The sequence below is a fragment of the Oryctolagus cuniculus genome, chromosome 15 (assembly GCF_051225735.1).
Source record: "Oryctolagus cuniculus isolate XC-2025 breed Fujian yellow rabbit chromosome 15, ASM5122573v1, whole genome shotgun sequence".
In the NCBI taxonomy this organism is placed as follows: domain Eukaryota; kingdom Metazoa; phylum Chordata; class Mammalia; order Lagomorpha; family Leporidae; genus Oryctolagus; species Oryctolagus cuniculus.
The window spans coordinates 82600118-82615853 of record NC_142881.1 but is presented as its reverse complement, the minus strand read 5'-3'; the positions used below and the strand labels follow the sequence as shown (position 1 = coordinate 82615853).

General features: G+C 45.4%; 1 long non-coding RNA gene across 11 annotated transcripts in view; it reads right to left on the bottom strand.

Moving 5' to 3' along the window:
• LOC149122120 (uncharacterized) overlaps nucleotides 1-15736 on the bottom strand; it is a 140345-nt gene that overhangs the window by 69312 nt on the left and 55297 nt on the right. For 8 of the 11 annotated variants that reach the window (XR_016221779.1, XR_016221789.1, XR_016221790.1 and 5 more), the window contains exon 4: nucleotides 15446-15547. The exons of the other annotated variants lie outside the window; for them this stretch is intronic. This is a non-coding gene — a long non-coding RNA (uncharacterized LOC149122120). The remainder of the gene's footprint in view (nucleotides 1-15445; nucleotides 15548-15736) is intronic. 11 annotated transcript variants of the gene reach the window in all.

The following is a 15736-nucleotide window of genomic DNA, read 5'->3' as shown; positions in this document are numbered from 1 at the left end:
TCATTTTATGTAAGGAGGCCATGATGAGGGGGCTTTTGACCACAGACACAAAGCAAGGAAGCAGCCATCATGATATGCATGATGGAAGGAGGAAGAACCCCCCTAAAGACTCCAGGTGCTATCATGCTAAGCACTGTTCCAGCCACACAAGGTGGACAGGGACTTGAGGAAGTGTCCAAGTGATGCAGGTCCCTATGAGGCAGACTCTGAGAATGAGAGGATTCTGCAAGAGCTTTCTATGAGGAGTACTCTAGGGATCAACATATATAAATAAAAAGAGAGAAGACACAGGGTTGAACCAAAGGAGGAGACCATGACCTGGTCTCCACAGAGGACTCAGCTAGGTCACTGGGGAGCTCCCAGGGATGTCCCATCCTCATCACCCCCACTGAAGTGGGGGGCTGGGACTCTAGGCCCACTCATCCACCAGTTGTCAGATGCAGGCTGCCCAGGAAGGGGCACGGGCTTGGGAGCAGTTGCTTTCTCTGTCAGTAGAATATTTTCCTACAGGGGCCTGACAGCTGGAAGAAACACATTCTAGTCCTGAGGAGGGACTGGAGCAACACATCACAGCATCCACCGCACAGGTGGGAAAGTACTGCAGGATGGGGAAAGAAATACACTGGACATCAGATGAACTCACGACAGGGATGGGATCTGGACTTCTCATGGATAACCACCTTCACTGGGTCTGCATCCACAGGTCAAAGCAACCATGAGCAAACTATTCAGTAAAAATATTGCACCTGGACTCAACATACACAGATGTATTTTCTTGGCATTATTCCCTACACAATACGGTAAGACAACCCGTGCATGGCCTTCACCTTGTATTGGGCATTCTATGTAATCTAGAAATGGTTTCAAGTAAGGGGGAAGATTGCGTAGGTTACATGCAAATACTGTGTTACTTCATATGAGGGACTTGAGCATCTGTGCATTTTGGTATCCGTGGGAGATTCTGAAACCAACCCCTCAGGGATACCCAGGGATGAGTGTATTTTCAGAAGATCTTTCTAGCTGCTGGTTTGAGATTAGACTGCGGGGGTGGGAGCTACAGGTGGAAGGTTACAAATAATGATATCATTCATACAGAGCTTAGGAGAAACAAAAATTGAAAAAAGAAAATAAATTGTCAATAAGGGCAGCAAAGTCACCACAGAATGTCGGGTATCACCGGGAGCCCCTGCTAGCGGCCTAAGAAGCTGGAAAAGGAGAGTGGATGGAGACAAAGAGGGTGCAAGAACAGGGCTCGGCCACTCACATGGGAAAACCCCAGAAACAAGGAAGTTCTTTGAAGCAGATGAATCAGAGGTTCAAACAAACGTCTTAGTATGTTTGGGGTGAGAAAAAGAAAGAGGATTAGAATCTCTCTGAGGGTTATCAGGAAAGCTTACAGGGAAGGTAAAATTCACCAGAGAGCCAATAAGAAAAGAACGGAGCATGTGTAGCATTTAGGGCTGTGGTTTTCAGACCCGAGGCTCCACGGCCTATCACAGCCACCGGGGACAACAACAAAGAACACAGAGGCCCAGTTACATAACAGGGTTTGGGCCCTGGGCCTATGGGTGGTTACTGAGTTTCCCAGGTGATGCTGACTCCAACCACAGAGAACCACTGGCTTGGGAGTCTTCAAGGTGTGCCAGTATTGGGATGGCCTCCCTTCCCTGGGAAAGACCAAAGGGCACCATTCTCCTTCGGTTCTCATTCAAAATCAGTGTCCATTAATGTCCAGGTATTACATATAGTGTATTGTCCTCTGGTTGAGGCTGGGTTCATCAGTCATTGGCAAAAGCCAAGGAACCCAAACTATTGATCTCCTTGGTGACAGCAGATGAGAGTGACTCAGGGACACAGGGATTAAACTCAGTGAGGAGGGCTGGGCAGGGTATGTTCCAAAGCTTTCAAATACTTCTTAGGGTCAAAAAATAAATAAAGTAAATGGGCCACAGGTATGCTGCCATCATGAAAGTACTTTTAAGTATCTCCTTAGCATGTGATAGAAAAATAAAATTCAAGCAATCTTGACTTTTAAGCAGAGCCTACAGCAGATCACACAAGCTTTCCTCCCAAGTTACAATTACAAGAACTTCAAAGAAACGGTGAGTACCAACAGCAACAGCACAATATTCCCATCCCTTCTTGTGAAAAAGTATCCTATCTAGGGATGCCAAGGGTCTTAGGCTACATAAAGGTATTTTCCTGAGAGGTTCCCAGTGACAGGAATTCAGGTTTATGTAAATTAATACAGATGGGGGGTGTACTAGTCAGGACTCTCCAGAGAAGGTGTAGTCAGCACCTGGTATCCACAGGTTCTGCATCCGCAGATCCAACCAATCACGGATCAACAATATTCAGAGGAAAATCCTACATCTTTACTGAACCTGTACAAACTTACTTTCTTGTCCTGATAAGCTAAATAACACAGTATGACAACAATTTACATAGTATTTGCATTGCATTAGGTGTTCTAGATAATCTAGAGATGATATAGAGTACACAGAAGGCTCTGTGTAGGTGATATGCAAATATTAGGTAGTTATATATAAGGGACCTGGGCTCCATGGATTTTAGTATCTGCAGGGGTGTGGGGTGTCCTGGAACTAATGCCCCACAGGTCCTGAGGGATGACTGTGTGAAGACAGTCATCCAGTTACCCAGAGGCGAAGGGCTGCACCAAAGCCATGTTGCCTTGGAAGTATTTTGATAAGCAGGTAAGGAAGCCCATACCACAGGGAAAAAGTGAACACAGTAAGCATGGTTTTTGATATAATAATGATATTAATTTTGAAATAAAAAGTATAATGCAAGGAAAAAATCAACAATCTAAATCATAAGTTCAATGAAAAAATAAAAGGGAAAAGAGAAGCTACCGAAATAAACTAAAATCCAAGAACTTCTCACATGCAATGAAAGGGAATTTAAAATTATTGCATTTCACCACCTGTGGATAATCAAGAATACTTATGTTCCACTCTGTCTTCAGCCATTTTCTGCTGTGTTTATCAAAGTACCAGAGGTTGTGTAGCTTATAAAAAAAAAAAAAAAAAAAAAGGAGCTTATTTGGCTCACAATTTTGGAGGCTGAAAATCCAAACAACATGGCATCATCTCTGGCAAGGGCCCTGGCTGCCTCTCCTCATGGTAGACAGCATCATGATGGGACAGTGTGTGTTTCAGAGAGAGTGAGCGAGAGAGAGAGACTGACTGACTACATGGGTGGGACCAGAAGCCACACACTGGAGAGGGCCAGGCTTGCTGTATTAGAGGAACCAAATGGAGTCCCATGAGAAGTGGATTAATCTCTTCCAAGGGAGATACCCCAATAATCTATTTCCTTGGACTAAGGTAGTAAATTACCCTAAGGTCCTACCACCTCTTAACACTGGGGACCAAGCTTCAAATCCATGAGCCCTTGGGAGATTCCAAACCATCTTTGATAACACACACACACACACACACAAACACACTTCATGCAAAAAAACACAGACTAAAAGAAAAAGTATAAAATGTGAAGTGGTCTATGGGATAAATAATTTATAGCATGAGTAGAAAGAATGACGTGCATATGAGGAGAAATATTGTGCTCCACAAAGGCAGGCATCTGGCCAAATATACAATGCAGAGCAAAAACAAGAACAGAGGACTGGCATTGTGGTAAAGCAACTAAAATCATTGCTTGTCATGCTGCCATCTCACATCAGAGCACAGGTTCAAGTCCCATCTGCTCCACTTCCAATCCACCTCCGTGCCAATGCACCAGGGAAAGTTCTGGTAGATGGTCCAAGTATGGAGGCCCCTGTCACTCACATGAGACCCAGAATGGAGTTCCTGGCTCTTAATTTTGGCTTGGCATAGCCCTGGTTGTTATGACCATTTGAGAAGTGAATCAGCAAATAGAAGATGTGTATGTGTGTGTCCCTGTCACTTTGCCTTTCAAATAAATAACTAAATCTTAATAACAACAACAACAAAAACAAGAACAAAAGCAATAACTATGGGAGTCTGGCAGTAACTAAGTAATGGCTACAGCTATAAAACCCCTGTTGAGATTCTCACATTTGGAGGCAATTCCCTCAACCCTAGCCCCAAACACCCAGAGAATCTTGAGCATAGCATAGTAGCATAGTTTACACAAAGCTAGTCCCATTGATTATCCACCCAGTACTCACCATCCATCTCCAAAGAAAATCACATGTTGGTGAGTATATTAACTGGGATTCCAACACAGCCAATCTTTTTTTTTTCTTTAATTTCTTTTATTTTTTTGACAGGCAGAGTGGACAGTGAGAGAGAGAGACAGAGAGAAAGGTCTTCCTTTGCCGTTGGTTCACCCTCCAATGTCTGCCGCGGCTGGCACATTGCGGCCAGCACACCACGCTGATCCGATGGCAGGAGCCAGGCGCTTATCCTGGTCTCCCCATGGGGTGCAGGGCCCAAGGCCTTGGGCCATTCTCCACTGTACTCCCTGGCCACAGCAGATTGCCGGCCTGGAAGAGGGGCAACTGGGACAGAATCCGGAGCCCCGACCAGGACTAGAACCCGGTGTGCCAGCACTGCAAGGTGAAGAATTATCCTAGTGAGCCACGGCGCCGGCCCCAACCCAGCCAATCTTAAGATAAAGCCATATTTCTGACTTTCCTGTTGTAATGTACGAAGTAGGTGAAGAAAAGAATATAGAATACAGTGACTACAACGTTGTCAGGTAATTAAAATAATTTTTAAAATAGTAAAATTTATGGAATCTGAGCATAGCAGATCTCATTTGTTACAACATTATATAGTTCCACAACACAAAAATATAAAGGGAAAATGTTGTTAAGCATCCCCCTTAAAAATCCTAGGAAAACATGGGAAATAATACAGAATAATAACATAAACAAAAGTTGACACAAATGGAAAAATAGTAAAATTAGAACAGCTAAAGCCTGGTTCTCTGGAAATACTATTAAAAGAGACAAAGTCATGCTGAAACTAATCAAGACAAAAGTCATCAGTCAACAAAATTACAAAGAAGGGAGATAGAGCCAGTTATATATAGATATTATTTTACATTATAAGGGAATGCCCTGTATGCTTATAAAATTATGCTATGGAAAAACTCAAAGGAAACAATGATTTCCCCAAAGACTGTAACGTACAAAAATTGACAAAGTGGAAATCTCAGTAGGTTACACATGTTAGCAAAATGGAAAAAGGTCTGAAGGCATTGCTCAGAGAAAGGCCTGCCTGGTGTCCTCTATTTTGCACACTGAATTCTTATTTCACATCAGGCCCTCTTTCAACAGACAAGCAAGCATGGCACACCTCTTCCATGGAGGGAATGACTGGCTACCCACAGACTGAAAGGTTGCTGAGGGAATTTTTGCACAGATTTTTCTTTGGGCAATAAACATTCTACGAGCAAGCTATATGCACAACAGAGTTAAAGAGACAGCAGCAAATGGGCAGTTGAGGAATGAGGCACCCAAAGGAATCACTAACTTTTTTTTTTTTTTTGACAGACAGAGTGGACAGTGAGAGAGACAGACAGAGAGAAAGGTCTTCCTTTGCCATTGGTTCACCCTCCAGTGGCCACCGTGGCCGGCGCGCTGCGGCCAGCGCACCACGCTGATCCGATGGCAGGGGCCAGGCACTTATCCTGGTCTCCCATGGGGTGCAGGGCCCAAGCACTTGGGCCATCCTCCACTGCACTCCCTGGCCACAGCAGAGAGCTGGCCTGGAAGAGGGGCAACTGGGACAGAACCCGGCGCCTCGACCGGGACTAGAACCCAGTGTGCCGGCGCCGCAAGGCAGAGGATTAGCCTAGTGAGCCACGGCGCCGGCCGAGGAATCACTAACATCACTAAGGGATCACTCAGGATATTGCTGCAAGTGTTCTTGGCTCACAGCTGTGGTGGGCTCCAAAGACAATGGGGCTGGGACCATAACAGTCAGGGAGTTACAAAAGGAAGTGGCAATGAAAAAAAAAGAAGAGAAGAATGGCTGAGAACATGAAAGGGACAAAGTTCTGGTCCTCCTAGTTCCAGGGCATCTCTGTGTAACACTGGGGAGGACACCACAGCTCTAGTCCACTGATGCCTTTCCAGGTGCACTCACTCCCCCACCAGGCAAATGTGCAGTGCAGCTCCTCAGGATTTCTGGCTTACAGTCTGTGCTTCACATCATTAGCTACCTGCTCCTTAAATGGAATCCGTTAGCTACATATAACCAAGAGCCTTTGGTAGTTTGCACTAATTGTGTTGAGTTGCTTTGTTAAGGTACAGGAAAGAAACTATCAGTGTATGTGTAGAAAAGCCGTGATTTCCCTGTTTGCCCCAGACAGCCAGCACTCTTGGCACTGTCTGGTAGACTCATTTAGCTGTCCTGCTCTGATGAGAAGCCCACAGCTGGGCAACATCCAATCATATACTCACCTGCTGCTGAGAGATGAGCTGGGATTCTTGGTACATAAACTTCAAGTCAGGAACATAGCCATTTGTTCCTCTGGTGATGAAGCTATGCGGTAGGACACTGCTCAGATGGTCACAGCACTACCACACGTCGGGACTACCCAGATTCACAGAAAAGGAAAGGGACCTCTGTCCTCATCCCTCAGCTGTTCCACGGAGGAGACAACTGAAGACCTGCCTAGCACGGCCCTCTCCTCCTAGATGCCCAGTGATCACCCACCAGATCAGTGGTTCCCCAGCCTCTTTTGAGCCATGGATCACAAGGTATCACAGAATCACAAAGCCAACAGTGAAACGTGAAGAGGCAGATTGTGCAGGTTGAGGTACCCGGGCAGGCAACAACTCTCCTCACTGTATCATTGAGTAGACCTCACAACCTGTTTAAGGACTCCATTTGTCTGTCCAATTGTCTGGATAAGAAGAGAGGAGCATAGTTTAAGCTTTTCCAAACTTTATACAGAGGTCAAAAACTAGCAATACTATGCAGCCCACCAAAAATTTTGTTGGCCATTTTATTTCACTAGCATCATATCTGGAACACACACGGAATTTCAGAAAGCAATGTTACTAACTGGTTTCTGTTCACTGTGATGTAATCAGCCTAACCTTGTATTGCTCAATTGCACTGTGCTTGTTTAGATCAATGACTTGATGGGTCAGTCCCTGAAGAACAGTAGACTCTGGAGTTGTGAGACCAGCACCTTGTCCTCCTCAGAGTCTCCTGTGATTCAGATTATAGAATGGCCTCTCACAATCTGGAACCTATCTTCCTTGTGGACTAAGAATATACCTCCCCAAACTGCCTGAGTTTGCCACACAATTGCTGACTAGAATACCTCCTCTTGCCAAAGCTGTGATGAGTGCAGGGGATACTGAGACATCTTCAGGATTTGAAGAGTGATTTTCCATGGGAAGAGATAAGTGATAAAGTTACAATTCAAATCCCTACTGGAAGCCAACCTCGGGCCTATTCTTAAACGGCAATCACTGGGCCTTCCCAAACCCTTCATTCTTAGTAGAGAACAACAAGTTACTGTTGCTTTGTTAACTCGATTTCCTATTTGAAAAGCAGAGACAGAGATCTCTCACCTGCTGCTTCACTCCCCAAACTCCTGCAACAGCTGAGCTGCTGAGCCAGGTCAAAGCTAGGAGCCTAGAAGTCCATTCAGGTCTCCCATGTGGGTAGCAGGGACTCAAGTACTTGAGCCATCACCTGCTGCCCTCTCAGATGTGCATTAACAGGTAGCTGCTATGGAGAGCAGAGCCTGGACTCAAACCTAGGCTGTCTGAGATGTGGGCATTCTAAAGAACAGTTTAACCACTACAGCGAACACCCATCCTGTTCACTATTGGTTTTTAGTAGGCTTGATATCCACTTGTCATTCTGTTTGAAAAGCTGTATAATTTTTTTTTGACAGGCAGAATGGACAGTGAGAGAGAGAGAGAGACAGAGAGAAAGGTCTTCCTTTTTTCTGTTGGTTCACCCCCCAATGGCCGCTGCGGCCAGTGCACCAAACTGATCCAAAGCCAGGAGCCAGGTGCTTCCTCCTGGTCTCCCAAGCCGGACTGGAAGAGGAGCAACTGGGACAGAATCTGGCGCCCCGACCAGGACTAGAACCCAGGGTGCCAGTGCTGCAGGCAGAGGATTAGTCTATTGAGCCATGGAACCGGCCAAAAAGCTGTATATTTTTAAAGATACACACCAAAGAAAATAGGTATAAAGTGACAGGATACCTGGCATTTACTTAAATATATCAGCCAGAAAACTCTTAACCAGAAGGGAGGACACAGTAAGCAGAGGTGCCCAAATCTTGTGATTGCTGGACTTCAGAAATGGGTATGCAGGAGTTCATTTACTTTTCACTTTTTAAATATACAAGTTTTCTTTCAATGACTGCCTGTGAATGCAACAAGGCTCGGGAAGTTTCATCTCTCCTTTAGAAGTGAAGGGAGGCTGGCTCTGTGGCTCACTTGGCTAATCCTCTACCTGGGTGCCAGCACTCCAGGTTCTAGTCCCAGTTGGGGCACTGGATTCTGTCCTGGTTGCTCCTCTTCCAGTCCAGCTCTCTGCTGTGGCCTGGGAGGGCAGTGGAGGATGGCCCAAGTGCTTGGGCCCTGCACTCGCATGGGACACCAGGAGGAAGCACCTGGCTCCTGGCTTCAGATTGGCACAGCGCGCCGGCCATAGCAGCCATTTGGGGGGGTGAACCAATGGAAAGCAAGACCTTTCTCTCTGTCTCTCTCTCTCACTAACTCTGCCTTTCAAAAAAAAAAAAAGTGAAGGGATCAGAAATGCACGTAGGCAGTATACCCTTCTGAAATGCTTGTGCAAAGTTTAACAGGCTGAATGCATGTAAGTTTTCAAGATAGATTTCATCCCAGGCAATTAGCATGTGCTGAAGGACCCCATGCACAAACGTGAGGTTTCCATGCAGCATGTATGCCCAACGCTGGGCTAGTGACACACGCCAGACAAGAAACGCAAGGAAACCACTGCAGACACAGCTCCCGCTAGGCCCATCATCACCTACACTGGCATTTCAAAGGCTCTGCTGAATCCATGGGGCTCAAAATGAAAAACACCTTCTTGTGATCCAGTGTGGGAGACTAGGACGTGCTCCAGGGTGCAGCAAGGAGAGCACACTTCTGTGCACCCAAGAGCAGAGAGCTCTGCGTACCTCCCGAGCACCGTGCCCAGCGACCTTCCTGACATCCAGGGAAGAGGCTCACACTGTGCACTCTCACGGTGCTCTGCAGGCCCAGGCTGTGATATGCACATGGCCACCCTTCCTGTCACATGGTGAGCTCTCAGCAGGCACAGTCCTTATCATCACTTGTCCATCACTGATACCCACCACTGCCACCCTTTCCCCTCAACCTGACTCTGGCGAAGTTGTGGAGGATGAAGGAGTATTTCCTCAGTAACTAGCTGTGCCATCTCATGTCATCCTCACGACAGCCATAGCTTTCACTCTTCCAGTTTTACAGAGAAAGGCATGAGGCTCGTGGATATGAGATTGATTTTCAAACTTTGTAAAACTGGGAAGTGGCTCATCTGGCATTCACACCCAATTCGGGTGACTCTGAAAGATCTCGTATACCTTTACCAATAGAGACTGTGAAATAAAACTGCAGCAACTTTATAGAGGGAAGTCTGGAAATGCAGAACAGGAACTTCACAGTGGAGAAATGTGCCATCACTCTCAGCCACTGTCACCACTGATAATAGAATGTATTGATATCACATGACACCCTCTAGTGTGATATGATGAGAAGAGCACGTCACTTCTGTGGTTTTCTCATCCAAACCCACACTTCACTCTAATCGTGAGGAAAATAAACCTAAATTAATTATATGCCACAAGCATCAGACCAGGACTCTTCAAAAGTTCCAAGCTCATAAAACCAAAAGATGGAGAAACTGTTACAGTTTAGACCAGACTAATGAAAGTAAATGGAAGCTAAATGCAAGGTGGCATCCTGGATTGGATGAGGGGACCAGGTAAAGAACACCAGTGGAAAACCTGGGGGAAACCTGAAACCTGAAGTTTAGTTAACAAAACCGTTCCAATGTTAATTTCCTAGTTTTAATACACAGAGCATGTTTACAAAAGATTTAACACTAAGGAAAACTAAGTGAAGGGAACTGGCCTGGTTTGCTATTGGTGCTATAACAAAGGACCACAACTTTCTGACCTAACAGCACAAGCACATTATCATTCTACAGGGCAGAAGCATCACTAGGCTAAAATCAAGATCTTCCCTCTGGAGGCTCTAGGGCAGAATCTGTTTCCCCCACCCATGTTTTTTAAAGACATATTAATTTATTTGAAAGGCAGAGATACATAAAGGCAGAGGCACAAAGACACACACACACACACACACACACAGAGAGAGAGAGAGAGAGAGAGAGAGAGAGAGTCAGTCTCCCATTAGCTGGCTCACTCCCCAAATGGCCAAAACAGAAAAAACTGGGCTGATCCAAAGCCAGGAGCCAGACCTTCTTCCTGGTTTCCCACGTGGGTGCAGGAGCCCAAGGACTTGGGCCATCTTCCACTGCTTTCCCAGGCCACAGCAGAGAGCTGGATTGGAAGTGGAGCAGCCAGGACTCGAACCGGCACCCATATGGGATGCTGGCACTGCAGGCAGTGGCTTTCCTCACTACACCCCACAGCGCAAGCCCCTTCCTTTCCTTTTTAGAGAACTGGTGAAATGTGCATAACAAAAAATTTACCAGTGGCATTCAGCACGTGTACATTACTGTGCAATGATCACCACCCGCCATCTGTGTCCAGAACACTCTCCTGTTCCCAGAGTAAAACTCTCGGCCTATTCAGCAAGTTGTTTCCTTGCCTCTCCAGCTTCCAGCTTGGCTCATATCCCTGTCCCCTCTTCAAAGACAGCAGCACAGCATCTCCAAATCCCTCCTGCACTCCCCAGCCTCCCCTTTCCCTTATCAGGACCCCTGTGCTTACTGTGGGTCATCAAGTTCAACCAGAGTAGCATCCCCTTCTCTAGAACCGTAAGTCAATCACAGCTACAAAGTCCCTTTTGCCTTTTAAGGTGACACAGTGACAGGTTCTAGAGGTTAGGATATGGACATATGGATATGGACATATTAGATGAGGTCCTTCTTCTTTCACAGCTAAACAGGAATTCTGTTATCTTTGCAACTTTTCCAGAAATATGAAATTATTTCAAAGTAAAATATTAAAAAGATAAATACGTATGTGACAACTTTAAAAACAGATTGCATTAGAATCACAGATTTCTGGGATGAGTGTTGTGATAGAGGGTAGGCTGCTGCCTAGGACACACATCCTGCATCAGAATGCCTGAGGTCAAGTCTTGCCTCTACCTCCAATCCATCTTCCTGCTCAAGAACACTCCGGAGGCAACAGATGATGACTCACATACTTGTGCCTGTAACATCCACATGGGAAACCCAGATGGAGCTCCTAGTTCACAGCCCCAGCCGGGCCCAGCCCTGGCTGTTGCAGGCAGTTTGGAGAGAAAATTAGCAGATGAAATAAATCAATCAACCAAACTTTTCTCTCTCTCTCTCTTTCTCCAACTCTCTGTCATTCTGCCTTTCAAATAAATAAAAATAAACTTAAAAAATCCCACAGATTCATAGGCTAAGATTGAATGGGAAATTAAAGACATTCTTTTTACTGACCAAATTTTAGACATCCTTATGAATCATAATCTGTGGAAAATTGGGTGGGGTCATCAGAAAAATGATCCCTAGATATTTCTCTGGAAAGTGCTTTGCATTGTGGTTGAGACCAAGACCAAGGACTACTCCAACACCCAGTGGTAGGTGACTGGCCTGAGCCCAGTCATCCATGGGGAGCTCTGGCCCCCTGCTAGTAGTAGAAGATCTACAGTTTCTCAGAGCCTCCCAGCATCTCCTGATACATATTCCAACACCTCCCTAAACAAACTGCATCTGACCTCTTCTGTCACCACCAAGGCAGCATAGATTAAAAGGGTTAGCAAGGGAGGTGGTGACTCTGCTGAAGACCCTCCTACAGAGCACAGACAAAACAAATCCCAAAGGCTCTGGTGCAGGGGTATCCCAGAAGGATGCCTGGAGATCAGGAACCCAGAATTCTGCCTTGCTGATCTTCACTTTATAACCCTCCCTAGTAATATGTTTAACGAAACCCCATGACCTTGTAGAATTGACCCTCTTCCAATTCATCCCATAAACAGCATGAGAAAGAGACAACTCAGGAGCAAAATTACATTTTGCCCATTACTTACATCATTTATTCATTTGTCAATAGTACAGAAAAATGATTTAGTAGTTATATTTCCATTTCCTGTAGACTCAAGAGCTACCATTTGAAGACCACCACTCCTGGAATACTTTGAAAAGGCACTTGGTGGCCTCTGGCAGCACAAGATGAATAAAATGCCAATGAAAGTGACTGATTCAGGAAATTCAATGTGCAACCTTTCTTGGCAAGGGGTGTTCTTTTTATAACTTGTACCTGGTCAGAAGTGAATTGAAAGTTTTCTGTGCCTGGATAAATGGCTCTGCAGTGAAGAATGAGTAAATAGCAAAGGAAAAAACTAGAGGGGGCAGGGAGGGATACAGAGGCCCCTGCAGACTTTGTGAATCATTAAGAGAAAAAGAGATAAAGCAACTCTCTAAAATCATACTCTATGGGGGAAAACAGAATTAAACTATCTCTTTTATGTCATCAGTAGAATCAAAAAATACAATCTGATAAGAAAGAAATAGACTGATATCAAAGAAATTCCAAGCATCCATAAAGAGAAACATAAGTTTACCTTTTTCCCAAGAGATTCATTAGTGTAATGAAACCAGAAGCAGCCTTGGAAATAAATTGTTTTCAATGGACCAAAAATTATTTTTGAATTGTCAAGAATATGGAAATGAGATAAAACTGGATTGAAACAGAAGTCAAAATAGTAAGAGTGATAATAAACTGCCCAAAACAACAGGGATAAACAAAATTTGTTCTAAGATAACCCAGGGGAAGCTCTAAGCTGAAGATTAAACAAACAAAAAAACACATAAGCCTGAGTAGGCCAGGGCATCTCGAAAGCAACTGATTTAAAACCTGGGTCTCACACAGCTACGGAGATAATAATTCTCTCCCAACACCCCACCAAAATGAACCACAGCTTCTAGAAGCAGAGGCCTTTGACCTCAGCCTAACACCAATGAAGTAAAGCACGTTCTAAAAATCAATGTGACAGTGGACATGTCCCAGACAAGTGTGCTGACCTTGGAAAGAGAAGATGAACAGAACAGAGCAACTCAGAGCTCCCTAGTAGACAACTAGAAGGGCAATAGTGAAACAAAATGCATTGGAACAGCCACATGGAGGAAACTCTGTGTCCCAAGCAAAGCTCTTTATATCATTTTGGTGGTGATGGGGGTCCCCAATCTGCCAACCTGCTCCGTCCCCATATACCAACAGTGTAGCTGACCTATAATGCTTCTCCCATCTGCACCCAAGCCACCATGAGTGCCCCCTTGAGAAGCTCGTTGGAAACACAGACCCCTGCTTTACTCATAAATGTGCAATAATTTGGGTGTCTGGTGATACAATTTATGGAGGTAAGGAAGAAGAGGTGAATGTTAATTAGAGGGAGACGGTGGAGACTTGGGGAGATGGATGAAGGAAATCCGGAACTTCAAGATAGACCTGTTAGTGTGGGAATGAGAAATACCAAACATCAACTCTGATAACACACAATCACTTTAAACTCTTCTGTCAAGCTCAAGATTTCCGGGACTGCATTGAAAACAAATACAAATATATACTGCTTTTATCAGAAACAAACAAAACCAAATGACACTGAAACCTTGCCATTAAAAAGTTACTCAAGGGTATAGTGGCTGTTCATAGATAATAGCTTAGGAGTACCCATTTTAGTATCAAGATAGAATCCACAGCAAAATGCATTAAGTAGAGAAATGGTTTACTTTGCATAGCTAGAAAGTGTAGCCCATAATGAAGAACTAACAATCATGAACCACTGGAAATGAATCACACAGCATCGTAGCATAAGGCAAAACCATTAGGAATGCAGGAGAACACTGACAAGCAACTATTACAGTAGAAGGCTCTTAGTGCAATGAAATGTCAGAGACAGAGTAAGTAGGCCAGAAATAAATAAATAAGGAAGTAAATAAACAAACACGCACATAAATAAGGACATGGAGGCTTTAAACAACGTAATGAATAGATGCAAGCAATGTTTATGGTGCGCACTTTGGATGTGAATCTCAACCCAACTCCTTCTTCTTGCTCCTTTCCCATTTGCTCCCCTCCCTCTTCCTCTGCCACTTCCCTCCCCCCCCCCTTTTTTTTTGGAAAGTGAGTTCACTGGAGCACATACATATCTATTCAAGTTACTTCCAATCCCTTTAGGATGACAGAGGATGTAAATAAGTAATCACATAAAGGAGGGAAAACGTTCTGAGGCCGTGGAAGAAGTAGCTATCACCCGAGGTGTGAGCTGCACACCCTAATGTGCATGTTCACCCTTGATGGAGGCTGAGCCCCAAGCCCTGGGTCCTGGTTTCAGAACTTGTCCCTGCCCTGCTATTGCTGTTCTCAGGGCACAGGCTGCCTTGGCCACTGCTGGAGCAATGATTCCAACATGAAGCTGGGGCATTCTGCTATTATGCAGACTGGTTTCACTTTTTCTCAATCTAACATATCCCCAAAATAGACCTGGGAAGTGTACTGCCCGAGGTTTGAAGTTCGGTGCATAGTTTGAGGGAACATTCCACAAGATGGCCCTCCATTCTGACCCCTACTGCAAGCTCGAGCGTTCCCTCAAACCACTCAGTTTTGATAATGAATCAGAAGGACTCACAGAAAGACTCACAGTTAGGGTTTAATGCAGGGAAAGGACAGACTGGCTCAGCCAATGGATGAAGCACCCAGGACAGAGCTTCCTGTTGTCCATCCCCTGTGGAGCCAGGACACTGTCACTCTCCTGGCGATCGTGTGTGACGACGCAGAGTACTGTCAACCAGGGAAGCTCACTCGAGCTCTGGTGTTCAGGGATTTCACCGGGTCTCCACCCACAGGCATGACTGACTGTCTATGTGCTCGATCTAAGTCTTCAGTGCCTCTGGGGTCACCGGACACTATGTGATAGACAGCCGCCATTCACATCACTGTTCTTTCTAGCATGGCCAGTGCCCACTGAGACTGGCTCACACGGCTAGCCCCATCCCCAAATTGTATTGTAGACTCTGCAGCAGGACCCAGTGCTCCTATGTGGACAGAGACCATCCTGTCACGGGTCACACTCCAAGGACACAGAGATAACCTCCCGGAAGCCAAGGACACAGGCAAGACTTCCTTCTGGGTAAAGTTAAATCCTTGAGCACACAAAGGCACTGGACCTTCTGCTCGGGACATGTGTATGAGAGCTGAAAGAGGTCAGGGCCATGTGAGAACAAAGTGAATGTGAGCCACACTGGCTGGCACTCACCAGGCCCTTCTGTGTGTTCGCCATTGCTCATCTCCACACTGAGGTGCCAGTCCCCTGTGAAGCAGGTGCAGTGGTCAGCAGCCATGTGGTCAGGGTGTGGTGCTGAAAAAGGAAAGCAGATTGGAAGTGACTAATGACGTGAGCCAGCTTCACAACTCCCCTCTGGTAACTTCGGGCAGTTGCTACTAGGATGGAAATCCATACAGGCACGTTTTGTTCAGCACTGCACCTTCACTGAGAAGGCTGCCTAGCACAAAGTAAACACTCAGGAAGTCACCACTGGATAAATGA